The following is a 16,908-nucleotide window of genomic DNA, read 5'->3' as shown; positions in this document are numbered from 1 at the left end:
ATATGAAATTCAGGGAGGGCTGGAGGGAGGGAGAGAGAGGGGGAGAGAGAGAGAGAGAGAGAGAATCGCTATCGAGAGGTCTTCCATCTGCTGGTCTGCTACCCAATTGGCTGCAATGGGCAGGCCTGAGCGGATCTGAAGCCAGGAGCCAGGAGCCTCCCCGGGGTGTACTGCATGGGTGCAGGGGCCCAAGGATTTGGGCCCTCTTCTGCAGAGAGCTGCACCGGAAGTGGAGCAGCCGGGACTCGAACCGGCGCCCATGTGGATGCAGGCGCTGCGGGCGGTGGCTTTACCCGCTCCCCCACAGCGCCGGCCCCTCCTGGGAGCCTTTCCCCGTGGGATCCAGCTGTCTGCTGCCATGCCTGGGAAAGCAGAGGGAGACGGCCCAAGGACTCAGGCCCCTGAACCCAGAGTGGAGCACCGGATACAGTCCCGGGCTTCTGCTTCGGCCTGGCCCGGTCCCGGCCTTAGTAGCCACCTGGGGGTTGAACCCCCAGAGGGACGATCCGTCAGAGAGAGCAAGAGGCAAGAGGGCTCGCGATGCCCGGTGCTCTGCTTCTCTCCCCAAGCGGCTCCAACGGCCAGCGCCGGGCCAGGCAGAAGCCAGGAGGCTTGACCTCCATTCAGGGCGCCCAGGAGGCCGGGAGGCGTGGTCCCTGGGTCACAGCCTGGAGAGGCCGCCCCGCCTGCAGCCCTGGGGCTTCGGACGCTGGACGCGGCAGGCAGCGCGGAGGTGCGTCCCGCGGTGCCATGGCGGCCGCCCATGGGGAGTGCGCCTGCGCCCGGCGCTGTGACCCGGAAGTGGCCCCTTGTGCCCCGGAAGTGGCCCCTCGTGGCCCGCGGCGCTCAGGTAGGAGTCCTCGCGGGTCCCGTCCGCTGCTGCCGGAGAGCCCGCGCGAGCCGTCGGGAGCCGGGAGCCGTCCTGGACGCTGCCGGCGGAGCCTGCGGGAGACCCAGCGCCCCCGGGGTCAGGCCGGGCTCAGAGAGGCTGCGGCCCGAGGCTGCCGCGCCGTTTCCCGGGCGCGGTTCTCTTCTTCGGCCCTTCGTGGAAGCAGCGGCCTTCGCGGGCCCCTGTGCCGCCAGCAGACCGGGCCCCCTTGGCGGTGAGTGATGCGGGGGCTGTTGGGGTTTCCCGCTGCGAGTCTTCGCTGCCGGCGTGCCTGTTGCTCTCGGGTCCCGAAGGCGCGGGTGGAGTCGTGGTCTTGCTGTGCGGACGGTCGGTCTGCAACTTTCCCCAGTGTGCGAGCAGCTGTGCCAGAGCAGAGGGGCTCCGTCTCCTCCTGGAGCGGCCCCGCGTTCCCGTCTGTTTGCGTTTTGATGGCCCAGCCGCCCTGCTCGAGACCCCCGAGACTGCTGACGGGGAGGAATAAGAGCGAAAACGCTCGTCTGTTTCCTGGTCTAGGAGGACAGTTTCCGGTTAACTGGCATTTGGTGTGATGTTAGCGCTCTGTGGGTTTTCAGTGAGAGGCCATTGTCAAGCCGAGGTTTACCTTCTGTTCCTGATTTGATGATTCCTTTTTTTTTTTTTTTTTTTTTAATATCGCCAAAGCGGTGGGAGTTTTTGTGAAATAGGTTTTCTGTGTCTATAGGGATACTTTGTGGGCTTTCCCCATGTTTATTCTGTTCTGTGATATATTGATTGTGTATGGTAGCCATCCTTGCATTCCTGGAGTTGCACCCAGCGTGCTAAGCTTTGGTTGTGCTTCAGGAGCGCGTTTGGTAATATTTTGTTAAGGAATGTGACAGCGCAGTCATGACAGATACGTATGTGCCGTGTTCTTTATGATGCATTTGTTTTGGATGTTGGGAAAATGTTGGTCCGAAGGGATGAGATGGAAGATTTTTCCCCTTCGTCTCCTTTTTGGAAGGGTTTGCAAATCACGGGTTTTAACTATCCTTCCCACAGGAGTTCTGTGTTAATAGGCCAGGTGATGCATATAGTATCAAGTTCGATATAAACTCTAGTAGTTGGCCGTGATGTAGTATTTTATTTATAGCTATGTCTCCCCCCCCTTTTTTTTTTTTATATAAAGTTCTTATTTGTTTATTTGAAATTCAGAGTTATATGCAGAGTGAGAGAGAGAGAAAGAGAAAGTAAGTCTTCCATCTGCTGGTCCTCTGCAAATTGGCTCAATGATTGGGGCTGAGCAGATCCGGAGCCAGTATTCAGGAGCCAGGGGCCTGGTGGCAGGTTCTCAGAATGGGGCACCAGATAAAGTCCCTGGCTTCTGTTTCAGCCTGGCCCAGCCCTGGCCTTTGTAGCCACCTGGGAGGGGGGCGAACCACCAGATGGGCAATCACTGAGAGAGAGCAAGAGTGCTTGCGATGCCCCATGCACTGCTTCTCTCCCCAGGCGGCTTCAAAGGCCAGCGCCGGGCCAGGCAGAAGCCAGGAGGCAAGGACTCCATTCAGGACTCCCAGGAGGGAAGGAGGCAGGATCCAAGTACCTGGGCCATCAGCGGCTGCCTCCCTGGTTCCCAACCTGGAGTAGCGGGATTGGAATCGGCTCTTGGGCACCCCACACTGGACGTAGCAGCATGCAGATGTGTCCCATGGCGCCATGGCAGCTGCCTGTGGGGAGTGAATTTGCGCCCTGCGCTGTGACCAGGAATTGTACCCGTAGGTACATCTCCTGCTCAGCCATCCTCAGATGGAAGTCTGCTCCTCATCTGTTCCTGCCCAAAAGCCTGTTCAAGTCTTGAGGAGCCGTCCTCGATGCTGCTGGCGGAGCCTGAGTGAGACCCAGTGCCTCCGGGGTCAGGCCTGAATCAGAGACACTGCAGCCCGGGACAGCCGCATCAGTTACCTTGCCCTTCTGGAAATGTGTAGGCGCGGTCCTCTTCTTCGGCAGCTTCCGGAAGTCTACCCCTCGGGCCTCGGCTCCTGTTCCAGAGGAGCAGAAACGCTCTTTGGTGAGTTGGGCGCGATGGCCTTGCTGTCGTCACGGGGTAGGTGGGGCCTGGGGTGCAGATAGCAGGCAAGGGGTGTGCATGTGAGGGGTGGAGGGGAGAGGAGGAGGAGAGAGGCGGCCAAGGGAGATTCGGGAGGAGAGAGGAAGGGGGGAGAAGGAAAAGGTGGCGTGAAGGTGGGGTGGCGTGGAAGGAAGGGGAAGGAAGGCGTGTGGGGCAGCGTTGAGGGAGGGCGAGTGTGACAGGAGTGCTGGTGGGCGGGTGGAGGCGGGGGTTGGGAGAGGAAGAACTTTTCCCACGGCCCGGGTTCCGTTTTGGGGGTTTCCTGGCCCTGGCCGGAATCAGTCTTGGCCGCGTCCGTGAGAAGCGGCCTTGACTCCCGGCCTCTCTTCTCTGGGTGGTTCTGAACTGTAATGTGTGTGCGGGAACACTGGCCTGGGGCACTCGAATCAACTCGAGGTGATCATACTGCTGTGGCTTGAACCGACGTCTCTATGAGACTACCTGCCAAAGCAGTGTCTCCATCCTCAGCCTCTACCGTGGGATCTACATCTCCGTTTGCATTGCCTCTTAGACACACACTTGAGTGTCCTGCAGGTACCGCAGACTTCCTGTTCCATTCAAACCTGCTCCACACATTGCACTGATCTCTGTATTGGCGGCTCTATCTGACTTGCCTTCCAAGTTGGCAAGCTTGGCAGCACCCTCTTTACCAGCATCTGTCTCCTAGTAGTCACCGAATCTATGTCAGTGGTGGCTCAGGTCCTACACAAGCCCTCAGGCCGAGGCTGCCTGCTGCCAAGTCTCATTGCTCTCCGGATTCTTTCTTCCAGGCTTTTCTGCTTCAGGCCTGCATACCACCTGCATTTCCCTAGAAAGCACAGGGGACTGTCTGATCTTTTCTCATCTCCTCTTGCATACTTTCAAAAGCCCTAATCCCTTAGGGGGGGATTCCAAGGCCTTGTTCTCAGGTCTGTTCACAGCTTCCTTTTCCAAGCTGCACAGCCCCTGCTTCTGTCATGCCAGACTTGCCACTGCTCTGCAGATAGGCAGCCACTACTTGATGTTCCTCAGTGTTTTCAGCTTGAGAAAGTCGTAGCCATGTTTCAAAATATCCAACTCAAGGGTCTTCCTTCTCTGTGATACTTTTCTCTCATCCTCCCAGGCAGGGATACGTTTCCAGAACTTGCATAACACACTGCTTATCTTCGTAAAGCGCTTAACCCATTTTATCAGCATGTATTTGCTAAATACCTGTATCTCATAGAAGACTGTGAGCTTGTCCAGGGCAGGCCTTTTCTCTCTGCTTTCATTCCTGTAGTCCCTGGTACACAGTTGGTATTCAGCCTATGCAGGACTAACAATACACTCACTGGTGGGTGTTGGGACAGGAACTGATGGTTTATGAAGGGTCTGGTCTCAAGAACAAGGGCACGAGGGCCAAGGAAGGAGACAGCAACAGAATCAGCATTCTTGAAGCACTTTCACTTGTCAGGGTTCTTAGTGTACCATCGTCTCATTTCTAAATAACAGCACAAGGAGGGAAAGCAAGAGTTTTATTTAATTATACCACATTGTACTGTTTAATCCTCTTCAAAGCTCTGTGAGGAAGGCACTGCTGATCCCCTTTGAAATAGGAGGCTAAAGGAGGTGGGGACCTGCCCTAGGCCATATATCAAAAACAGTAAAGCCCCAGTTTAAAACCTGCTCTGCTGTGTCCCTCCTGGTGTTGGAACCCCAGGTTCCAGTAGTTCTAGAGGTGGCGTATCAGAGAGGTGTAGCTCATAAAAACCAGTGGTACTTTTCTTTTGGGCTTGTCTTTGTATGGAGCAGAACCACAGGGACTTGTCCTATGTTACTAAGGACCCTTCTTAATAACTCTGTGGCCTCATGCTGTGATTTGTTAATATAGGTCCTGTGTCCTGGTTCCCACCAGTGGTCATCTTTCTTTGAGCTATCGGAGGAGTCTGAGGTGGGCATCTTGCCACCCGGGGACTGGAACTGACTTTTGAGAGGGACCCTTAGGTATGAAAGGAGATTTGCTGGTAGGGTTAAGACCAGAGGGTTTGAGGGGTCCACAAGGTCCCTGGCGATTAGTCTTTGTTTCTTATTTCTTTATTTCAAAGGAAGAGAGAAATATTTCATCCCTTAGTTTCCTTCCCTAGTGCCCACAACAGCTGGAACTGTATCTGAAGCCAGGGCCTGGGAACTCAATCCAAGTCTCCTATGTGAGTGGCAGGGATGTAAGTACTTGAGCCTTCACCTGCTGCCTCCCAGGGTGGATTAGCAGGAAGCTGGAATCAGGACTTCAGCCAGGACTTGATCCTGGGCACTCTAACATGGGCTGTGGGGATTCCAGCAGTGGCTTAGCCACTATACCAGAAGCCATTCCTTGATTAGTCTTCCGTTCCCTCCTTCACAGGGTGGCTGGCTGCTTGGGAGGGGTTTGCATCACCACTGCTAACAGGACCTGCTGCATAATTTTGTGAGCGCCTTGTTCCTAAGGCAGGGATAAAGTGCCACTAAAGGTACTAAGTCATAAAGCTCTTTCCTTTCTCCCGCATACCTCCTTGGCTCAGCCTCATGTTCTTTGGACTCGCTTACAAACCGCAAATTCAAAGATAAAATTTTGAGGATTTTGAGTCACCACCAGCAGAGGTTTACACCCAGTGAAGGCCCTTCTGAGTACCAGCGCTGTGTGATGGCTCCTTTGTGACCATGTAGGCTGCGCCCGTGAGGTTGGCCTTGGCTGCTGAGTATAACCCATTGGCTGTGACTGTATAAGATTACATTGTATTCCAACATAAGCGGTTGCTATTTTGTATGATAATTCTGATATTTCACCATTAAAGCAATGCTGCAGGGAGCAACGTGGATTATCCATACCAGAGCATTCCTGGAACTGTTTTGATGACTTGTGTTAGTTCAGAATCACTAGGTCTTTGCTAGCATTCTGCAGTAGGCAATGGCATTGCAGGCCAGCTCTCTCCCTAGCACAAGGCTGACCGCGTTGAAATTTACACAGGTGTTGAACAGATCTCCGCACCTGCAGTGTGGAAAAGACTAGAGCAGTGCCCTCTTGTGCCTGACTGCCCTTCTTTCTGCCTCTTTGCTTTGTACATTATTAAATGTGCTCTCAAACCTCTAGGACTCACAGCTGAAAATAAAGTAGGTTGGTGGACAGTCACAGACAGCACTGTCCACTCACCAGGCCCAGGTTGTTTCTCCTTAAGCACTGTACCAGATGCCCTACTCCACCCATTAATAACTCTTGTCCTTTCCGAGTTGTTAGCTGTGTCATAAAATTTCTAGATTTCTGAGGGGTTTTGTAAATCTTAAAGTAGAAGATAAGAACTTTTGCTGCCAGTGTTTTGGCTTAGCTGGTAAAGCCGCCCCCCATGATACCAGCGTCCCATATGGACGCTGATTCAGATTCCCAGATCCACTTCCAATCCAGCTCTCTGCTAATGCACTTGGGAGGGCAGCACAAGATAGCCCCAGTGCTTGGGCTCCTGCACCCACGTGGGAAAGCCAGAAGAGGCTCCTGGCCATTGTGGCCATCTGGGGAGTGAACTAGTGTATGGAAGACCTCTCTCTTTCTCTTTTCTCTTTCTCTTTCTCTCCCTCTCTTTCTGTAACTGTGCCTTTAAAATAAATAAAATGTTTTTTTTTTTTTTTAAAAAAGAACCTTTAACCATTCAAAGAAAGCCTCAAGTAGAAAGAAGAAGAATCTTGCAGACCCACAGTACTCACTGACCTAAAATCTTGCCTGAAATTCTTGTTGAAGTTTGCTGATATTTATAATTTCTGATGATTATAATTTCTGATGATCATCAGAAATGACACATACTGACTTGTGTGAAGTGAGCTAGTAGATATTCTTGGCCTGTGTAAAAGTCACGTCTGCTAGTTTTACAAGATGTAACTGCTACGCTCCTGAGCTACTCGAGAGCTGTTGGGTAGAGATGTTATTACTGGCAGAGTCGTCACACTGCACAGCCCCCGTGGGCATCGTTACGCCCTGTGACTGGCATTTCCAGGGCTAGTGCTGTGCACACTGGGGAGGCCTTACCCACAGGTGGTGTGGTGTCTGCACAATGTCTGCATGATGGTTCTCCCTTCATTTGGATGGCTGGTAGGGTTCTGTTAGTACACAGCCCCTCAACTTGTGACTTTTCAAAATTGCTCAAGCACGCGTTTTTGAGTCACCTCGGAGGGGAACAGTTGGGGCCCTGGGGGATTGATTGCCCACTGTTCTGGAGACTAGAACAGACCTACCCTTGCCTCCTGGAACTTTCTCTGAGTTAGAAACCTCTTAGAGTTATTATAAATCCTTGAAATATTTTATTTCATGGTGTATCTTTAAGCAGAGGTATCTTACAATTAGTGCAGCAATCATAGACTTATTTTTATTATATTTTTATTAAGTAGGAGGGAGGAAAGCATTGTTGGTCAGCGCACATGGTGCTTAACGTGGAATCTGGAGGTGGAGATGGTGTTTTCTTACTTCAGAGTTTGTGATTTCCAACTCTTGCCAAGGGTAAACACTAGAATTAGGTCTAGGCTGTGGTTCTAGCTGGTATGCCTCTGTTTCAAATTTCATCTCGCTTCTGCTTGGCATCAAGATTTCCAGCTTTCCAAGGCTGGCCACAAATTCAAATCAAGTGTTTAAACCAGTAGTTAGAGGAAAAGATCCCGCAGTGGTAATGGTACTGCTAAATGAATTATTTGTTGTATATCAGACTCCTCATCACCTAGTTGAAATATCTTTGTGTTTTCTTGTTTTCTGCAATAAAAGTCATTCAGACTTACCGAAACTATACATTTGCATTCCTTCCACATGTGAGACAGTCTTTTTCTAAATCATTGGGCTTCTAAATTCCTGTGGGTAGGGGCTAGTGTTGTGCAGTGGGTCAAGCCACCACCCGTAATGCCAGCATCCCATACTTGTTTTCTTTCTGTAATCCAGTCGTTGAAAAACAAAACCACTCCCAATGCATGAGTCCTATAAAAGCAGTTTCACTTTATTTGAACACTCTAGGGAGAAAATCAGAGGAGTATGTACTGTACCTAAAGAGAAAAACTGTCAAATTTTAAATCGAATGGTGGAATAAATTCCATGGCAAAAGTGAAGCAAACAGCTGACCCGCGGCCCCACCGCACTGGAGCCTGGCCTCGCTGTCTACTTGGTACAGACAGCAGGAGCTCCGGAGAAGCCTGGAGCCACATCCCGTGTGCAAGCCTGTGTGGGCTTGGTCTTTGTTTTCTGATTGGTTGGTGCCTGAAGGGAATCCAATCAGAATTGACGCATGCTGTCGAATACCGAGTTTATAAAAAGGGTGCTCAGTGTTGCTGTTTCCCTTTTCTCTTCTTAGCATCCAGCGTCGTGGAGTTCTTTGTTGGAACATGTGCTGAGCACTGGCGCCAAGCCTTCGAACAAGGAGGTGAGCAGCCAAGAGCAACACCTGCAGGAAGGGCCGGGCTGCTGGTGTCGGAGGAGTGGCAGTAGGTTCAACAGGACCCTCAGGTTTGTCCCTCCTCGCCTGGTGAGTCTTCTTGAAATGTTTGTGCGTATCATATGCCGGCCCTGGCCACAGGCAGGGGACACTCGGGCCTTCAGGAGCCAGGGGAAAGGAAGGATAAATTGTGTATTATATTGTATGTTATAAATTGAATGCTGTATATTCAATTTGTATTATATATTATAAATTTCATGTCACATGTTCTAAATAGGCTTTACATTGTATATCGTAAAATGTGTATGTGCTCGGAGGTATCACATACGGTTCCAGAAGGAATGGGCCTACCTGGCTGAATTGTCATGCCAGGATGGGTGAACCAGCAGGTGAGTCATCTTCTGTCGGGTGGGCACTTACGATGCCCAGCGACTGCGTTAATTTCCAGGTTTCTTGTGTTATTTTCTGGATTTATAGTTCTGCTTGGTGGATAGGAGCTGAGAAAACGGATCTAGTCATCCAGAAAGGAAGTTCCTGCTCACAGGCTTTGACTCCTGTTTTTCCTAATTTGCTAAGCTAGTTTATCTCAGTTTACATGGAAGGTTCTGCAACACAGCAGTGATAGCATTGACTGGGAAACCCCCCAAAATGGTTGTATATCGATGTCATTGCCCCACTGAATTCTAATTCTGCCTCTGTGATATCCAGTGTTGCCCTAATTTTATGAAAAAGTTCTTTAGCAAGATATTGTTAGATTGTCTTAACGAATGCGGCTATATGGGGAGACATACGATGTAAACTTCACATATCCCAGTCATATTATTACATTAGCTAGGACTGTGGGGACTCTGTTTATCATCAGAGGCAAGTAGATCAGAGGATGGAACCGAAAGTTTGAGAAGGAAGCATTATTCCCTAAGTATATTTGTTGCAGGTATAAAACTATAAGGTTCTGAATAACTCAATACTGGTTCTTTTTATTTCTAAGTTAGATTTTGAAATATTGAAATCACTTGGATTATGATATTTTTCGGTCGGAGAGGAGAGGGGTATTGTTTCTGCACAGTATCCACAATGGTTGCCATGCCATTGGTTGTGAAACTTTGGTTGACGAAATGAAATCCCTGTTAGTCCGTGTGTTTAAACAACACAGAATTTCAGAATCCCTAGGTATTGTGTTTTGTGGTTTGGTTCTTATAGTATGTGGAGAATCGAGTCTTCCTTCCTGCTGGTTAGCATTCACTAGTGTTGACATCCAAGGATCATTCCTTGATTTTCATTTTAGGAGATGCTGAGCAGGGACTAATCGGTAACAACCCCTTGAGGCGAGTCATCATGGATGTTCCAGTTTCCTCATTATCCACTCTTGGTGTTCCTCTTAGTCCTGATTATTCAAATCCAGATGTTGAAATGACCCCATGTTCAGTCTAAGTGTTTGTTCTCACTGGTCTTCTCATCCTAGACAGCCTCATCTCTGTACCGTGTTTCAGGAGGGTCTTGGCTTTTTCTCCCATCATTAGCTAGACCTGTTTATGTTGCCCACGGTTTTCTCATTTTGGCTATTTTCAAACTTGATTCCTTGATTCCATAATTCTTTTCCCTCACACACAACAAACCAGGAAAAATCTGTTCTCTTGTTTTCTCATGCTCCCAGTCCACACATGTTCTCTGATAACATTCACCAGGCATCTCAAAGGCTGGCTGGTCCCCACACCCTTCTGGAAGCCACATGAATATGTGATTCTTTGGCTTTTCGCTTTTGTGTCTCAATTCCGTCACCTTTTCCACACCTCTGCTCCTGTGACCACCATAAAACTTTATCATCTCCCATAAGCCTAGCCTCTCCCTAGGCTAGCAACTACTAGTGTACTACTAACAGGAAGTTAAAATTTAGAAACTTTCTGGGGAAGTTCCAAAATTAAAGTGGTTTACGCCAAACGTCTTAAGATGCTTTCCCTGTGTTTGACTAGAATCGTATCTATGGGGGGGGGGAAACTAGATGGAGTGTTCACCTCACACAATGCCTTTGTTTTGTTGGTGAGTTATGTACACCTCAGTAATTATGAATGGGAAAACTAAAACTGACTTGCAGTTCAATGTTGCAAATATTTGGGAGTTCTGTAGTGAGAGAACAGGCATGGAGTCCAGGAAATCCTTCAATGAATTGGTATATCTGTGGTTTTCAGAGTGCTACTTTAAAGACATTTAAATTATGTTAACATTTTCTTGCAGTGTCACTGGTCGCCTACTGATGAAGCAGGCCCTGCATTTTCCATTCCATAGTTTAATTGGGCTAATTCACAACCTGCCTATAATAGTAGCTATGTTAAATGCACATAGGAATGTGCACACATTGGTGGGAGAATAGCACATAGTAATTTAGGATTCTCGTTTCACTTTTCACTTTCCTGGTTTCCTTCAGATACATTTCCTTTCATGTTGTATTTCTGAGTTTTCAGTTTGAGGGAGGTGGGGTGGGGCGACAATGCATTATGTTACTTGGATATTGTCTTAAATATTCTCTTGATGGAATTCCCGAATCTTTATTTTCAAGATATAAATCTCCTGAAATTTAGTTTAGTCAAGTTGTGAATGTTCTTTTTAAGGATTTATGTATTTGAAAGTCAGACTTCCACAGAGATAGAAGGAGAGGCAGAGAGAGAGAGAGGTCTTCCACCTGCTGGTTCACTCCCCAGTTGGCTGCAAGGGCCGGAACTGTGCCAGTGTGAAGCCAGGAGCCAGGAACCTCTTCTGGGTCTCCCACGTGGGTTCAGGGGCCCAAGGACTTGGGCCGTCTTTCACTGCTTTCCCAGGCCATAGCAGAGAGCTGGATTGGAAGTGGAGCAGCCGGGACTTGAACTGGTGCCCGTGTAGGATGCCAGCACTGCATTTGGTGGCCTCACCCGCTATGCCACAGTGCCAGCCCCAATCATGAATGTTTTAGCATCATTTCTGTCCCATGAAGCCTACCAAAACCCCACAATATTAACCTAAGTTCCTTAACTTTTATGATGCATTTTAAGTATAGGAACCTATTTTTGAATGCTTTATTTTTTCCAGCCTTTTCACAGTGTAACTGAGAAACAAAAATTCTATCTGTTCAAGGCACGTTCTCTGTGTTTCGATGTGAGTCTGATCTGCATATTGCATTTTCACACAAACCGTTCGACTCTCCTGGTACTTACAGTACACTATGAAAGGATTAGTACAATGAGGCCACTTAACAAATTTATCACTTTTACCGTGTTTTGTAACTTTTTCAAATTTTATTTCTTTATGTATTTTCCCAGACAACTTTTATTTAAGGTATACATACTTTATGCATTCAATAATTGCAGCTTTAGCAGCTGTATTTATTGGTAGCAGTAATTCTTCTACCGTACCTGCCCTCTCATTGACACTCCTATGCTTTTTTTTTTTTTGACAGGCAGAGTGGACAGTGACAGAGAGAGAGAGAGAGAGAGAAAGGTCTTCCTTTTGCCGTTGGTTCACCCTCCAATGGCCGCCGCGGCTGGCGTGCTGCGCTGATCCAATGGCAGGAGCCAGGTACTTCTCCTGGTCTCCCGTGGGGTGCAGGGCCCAAGCACTTGGGCCATCCTCCACTGCACTCCCTGGCCACAGCAGAGAGCTGGACTGGAAGAGGGGCAACCGGGACTAGAACCGGTGCCCATATGGGATGCCGGGCGTCGCAGGTGGAGGATTAACCTAGTGAGCCACGGTGCCGACCCCTGTACATTTCTTTTGAAAGGCAGGAAACAGAGAAAAGGGGAGAGAGGGATAAAGAGAGTAAGGCAGAGACAGACAGGGTGAGCGAGAGGATGAGGGATATCTCATCTCATGCATTATTTCCCTCCTCAGATGTCCTCAGTGGCAGGGCTCTGCCCCAGGTCTCCCACTTTGGCACTGGGGCCCACGTCCTTGGGTCATCTTCTAGTGCTTTCCCAGGCACGTTAGCGGGGAGGGGAATGGTAAGTGGAGCACTTGGGACCTGGTCTGGTGCTTACACGCGATGCTGGCAGTGCCGGTGGAGGCTCAGGCTTTTTTTTACACCCCAGCTCCAGCCCCATCACCATATGTTTGTATCGTTTGACTGCCCTCTCTTCAGTTTCATGCTCCCAGTTCATCACAGACACCATCCTGCTCTCTGACTGTGTTAGTTGGACTTTGTATATTCCACATGGAAGTGTGATCGTGTCGTAGTGCTTATTTCTGTGTGTCTTGTTTCCCTCATGGTCATGTCCTATAGTTCCATACTTTTAGATCCATCTGTGACAAGTAGTAATATTTCCTTTCTTTTTAAGGTTTGGCGAGGATGCCACTGTGTGTGTATCCCATTTTTCCTTATGGGTCCATCAGCAAACATTTGGATTATTTCCATATCGTGGAATTGTGAATGATGCTGAAGTGATGTGGGGATGCGGACAGTTCATTGAGATGGTGATTTTCTTTTGGATTCATGGTCAATAAAGGTTGTTCCTTTTTAAATTGTATTTGAGGAACTTCCATATTGTTTTTCATAATGGACGGTACAGTGTACATTCCCTCCAATAATGTGTGTTCGTTTTCTCTATGTTGTGCCCAATACTTGTTATCTTTTAGCTTTTTAACAGTAGCCATTTAACAGATAGGAGATAATAACCATTGTCATCTTGGTTTGCATTTTGCTGATGTTAGCAATGTTCAGAACTTTTTCACATACCCACTGGGTACATTGTATGTCTTTGCTGGAAAACATTGATTCAGTCCTTTGTCCCTTTTTAATTGTATTCTTTGCTTCTTAGTGGTGCACATTCCTTGTATTACTCCCTTGATCGCACATCTGGTTTGCTAACATTCTCTCCTATTCATTGGTTTGCCTTTTCATTTCATTGATCCTTGCTTTACTAGTTTGTTGTAGTTTCATTTCCTTATATTTGCTCATGTGCTTAATTGTTAACACATGAGCAACCACTCTTGAGGCTAATGTCAAGGATTTTTCTATTTTATAAGTTGTAAGGGTTCAGATCTTCTGTGTGGACTCTCAGTTCATTTTGAGTTGATTTTAATATGTGGTGTGACAGTGCCGTGCCACAGTTTCAGTTTTGTACATGTGGATAGCTAGGTTGCTTCTGCCTCAGATGTGGGCCCTTACGTCCAGTGACTGCATGTTTGGCAGCCCTGGTGGGCCAGGGTTCCCAGTGTCTTCCGTTGGATCCGTTTAACCAGATGCTGTGGCTGGAGTTGAGCAGGAGCTTGGCAGAAGCTGGCAGAAGCCAGGTTGGCCCTTACTGCTGGCTCGTGGTCCGAGTCCCGTGCCTCCATCCTAGCTTCAGTGCTCTGATGTTCTGTTCTATCTGTGGTACTAGGTCCCCAGGTGACACTGGGCCTCATTGCACACTGGGGTTGTTAAGTGTACACTCAGCAGACCCAGGTACCCATATCTCAGGCAGAACCAAACTGAATATCCACATACAGATATCTGAAGCTGTATTATGATGTGGCCCTTATGCCAGAGAAGACAGTGGGCTGGTTGAAGTTAGGGAGGTTGTGGGAGGCACACATGGGGGCATGTGTGGTGATTGGGGAGTAGGAGACCATGCAGTGATGGGGTCAAGACAGGGGACTGTGGCCTCCTCCTCTGGAAGCCAGGGCTATATGAGGCTATGTCAGAGTTTTTTGAAGGATGGATGTTTGGCCTAGTGGGAAAGACAATGCTCAGGATACCAGTGGCAGCAGTGATCGTTTAAGTAGTGGGATTCTTGCTACCACCTTGGAGACCATCTCCCAGCTCAGCCTGGGTCACATCAGCCCTTGTGGGCATTTGGGTAATGAACTGCTAGACGGGTGGGTATCTTTCTCTCTTTGTCTCTCCCCCTCTCCCCTTTATTGTTTCTCTGTGTTTTGCTTTTGAAACCAGTTGCGATATTAAAACGAGGTGGAAAAAATGGTTTATGGATGATGCTGTATCCTAGTGGCAGTAGATCATTGAGTCATTTCCTAAAGTCACACAGTGGGCTGTGTGTAGCTCACAGTAATCTCTGTTAGATCTTTTATTAGCAAACCAAGTACACGAGCTCAAGGCTCTAAGCGTAAAATAATGTCCAAAAAGAAATGTAGATTTGATCAGTACAAATTTTATATAAGTATTGAAATGTCACACTAGCCCATACATATGTACAACTCTTGTGGATTAAATGTAAGTAAAAATACCAACATGTTACTTGGTGTATAAGGTTAAGGGGTTTTAAATGATTAATGTCACAACTAATATTATGGTATTTGAAAATGGTTAATTAATACAAAAACATAGCCTGTAAATGACTGAATGGTTCTTTCTTGACGTGCTCAGTCAAAAGGCTATTATGCTGCATTTTAAGTTGGTGATGCATATTTATTTTAGATTGTTTCCTTTAATTAAGAAAATGGTAGTATGTTTTCACGTGTATGTGAAATTGGATAGCATCAGAGCAATACAATGAATACGAGATAAGCTTTTTTTCATAATTGAGATTTTATTGGATTTTGAGAATCACTACAGAGACATTTCAGTTTGTATACTATTCTTAACAAACCAAAAATTTAGAAAGTAAGGGCTTGTCATTCTCTTTAAATCTTTTATTATTTTTGAAATAGTGTATTTTTTTTAACTTGCCTCCTAAGAGCTTTATATTTCACTCATAAAGAGTTCAGCTAGTAAGGAAGAATATAGGCAAGGGCCATAAAAATTATCAAACAGACGAAGTCCCATCTTTAGGATCAGTTGTATACTCGAATTGATCACTTTAACTAGTAAGATGGCATTAAGTGTCAAAGGGATCACATAAATAAGACCAAGTGTCTGCTACTAGTAATAGAATTAAAAAGGAGAGAATGATCCAACATGGGAAGCAGGCCACACAGCAGACTCATAGAATGACAAATACCCTGAACAGCACTCTAGCTCAGAGTCAGCCGTTAAGGCATTCGGATCTGGCTAAAAAGCCCATGAGAGCATTCCAGGCATGGAAAGCTGAGACACTGTGGCAAAAAGTCACCCACATGAAAGATCTCTGGGAGTAAGATCCCAGGGGAAAGGAAGGGCTGTCAGAGAGGTCAGTACCTATCTCTGAAGGAAGGAGAGAACTTGCACTTTGATTATGGCCTTGTCTAAATCATGTTGGAGTTTGTGGACTCAAGAGGCTTCCATAGCCTTGGCAGCTCATGATCAAGAGCCTAGGGTGCTCACTGATGTCAAATATAAGAGTGTCAGTTGTTACATCAACAACAGGTGTCGCTGTGTACGTGCTCCCCATGTAGGACCTGTGTCCTTAAAGTGTTGTACTATGAGAATTAACGGTAAAACTAGTCCTCAAACAGTACTTTCAACTTTGTGTGTCTGTGTGGGTGCAGTCTGTTGAAATCTTTACTTTGTATAGAGTTGATCTTCTGTATGTAAAGATAATTAAAAATGAATCTCAATGAAGAATGGGATGGAAGAGGGAGTAGGAGTTGGGATGGTTTGTGGGTGGGAGGGAGGGTATGGGGGGAAGAATGACTATAATCCAAAAGGTGTCCTTACGAGATTTATATTTATTAAATCAGAGGTTTGTATAAAAATGTCAACTACACTCATACACAGTAAATTTTAAAATGATCATGAATTATTAAAATTATAGTAGCATATCATTCTTTTCTGTCTCTCTCTCTCTCTTTTTTTTTTTTTTTTTTTTGACAGGCAGAGTGGATAGAGAGAGAGGAGAGAGAAAGGTCTTCCTTTTTGCTGTTGGTTCACCCTCCAATGGCCGCCACTGCCGGCGCGCTGTGGCCGGTGCATCACGCTGATCCAAAGCCAGGAGCCAGGTGCTTCTCCTGGTCTCCCATGCAGGTGCAGGGCCCAAGCACCCGGGCCATCCTCCACTGCACTCCTGGGCCATAGCAGAGAGCTGGCCTGGAAGAGGGGCAACCGGGACAGAATCCGGCGCCTGGACCGGGACTAGAACCCATGGTGTGCTGGCGCCTCAGGTGGAGGATTAGCCTATTGAGCCACGGCACCGGCCAGCATATCATTCTTAAGAATTTGTTTGACAAAGATATGAAAGAAAGTGTGACAAAACTGTATTTGCAGCAATACTGATACACACAGGCATTATTTTCTTTTTTGTATTTTTTGTTGTTTTCTCATTTTTTAAAAGAAAATTTTAGCTCCCATATATAAAGGAGAACATCTAATATTTGTCTTTCTGTGTCTGGATAATTTCACTGAGCGTGAAGTCCTTCAGTTGCAATGATTTTGATAGAAATAACAGCGTTTTAATTTTTTTATGGTTCTGCAATATTCAGTTCTACATATATGCATCCAGTTTTGCCAGCACCATTTACTGAATAGATTGTACTTTTTTCCAATGTATAGTCTGGGCACTTTCATGAAAAATCAGTTGGCTCTCCCTGTGTGGATTAATTAATTAATTAATTTTCCATGATCATGCTGCTTTGATTGCTATAGCTTTGTAGTAAGCTTTGAAGTCTGGTATTCTGACGTGTCCAAGTTGATTTTTTTATTTTGCTAAGGATCATTTTGGCTGTTA

The 16,908-nt window shown here is 47.1% G+C and overlaps 1 protein-coding gene across 4 annotated transcripts in view; it reads left to right on the top strand.

Annotated features, from left to right (window-relative positions):
• The window catches only part of LOC149124832 (rho GTPase-activating protein 20-like), a 182,198-nt gene that overhangs the window by 93,196 nt on the left and 72,094 nt on the right, over nt 1-16,908 (top strand). The window contains exons 1-2 of one of the 4 annotated variants that reach the window (XM_089301893.1): nt 2,625-2,912; nt 8,285-8,455. The gene's annotated coding sequence lies outside the window, so the exon portion shown is untranslated. Of the gene's footprint in view, nt 1-2,624; nt 2,913-8,284; nt 8,456-8,476; nt 8,755-16,908 lie in introns of those variants that run through there. The other 3 variants (XM_089301897.1, XM_089301898.1, XM_089301895.1) reach the window with 3 other exon arrangements.

This window comes from Oryctolagus cuniculus, chromosome 8 (genome assembly GCF_051225735.1).
Source record: "Oryctolagus cuniculus isolate XC-2025 breed Fujian yellow rabbit chromosome 8, ASM5122573v1, whole genome shotgun sequence".
In the NCBI taxonomy this organism is placed as follows: domain Eukaryota; kingdom Metazoa; phylum Chordata; class Mammalia; order Lagomorpha; family Leporidae; genus Oryctolagus; species Oryctolagus cuniculus.
This window is presented reverse-complemented; position numbering and strand designations above follow the sequence as displayed.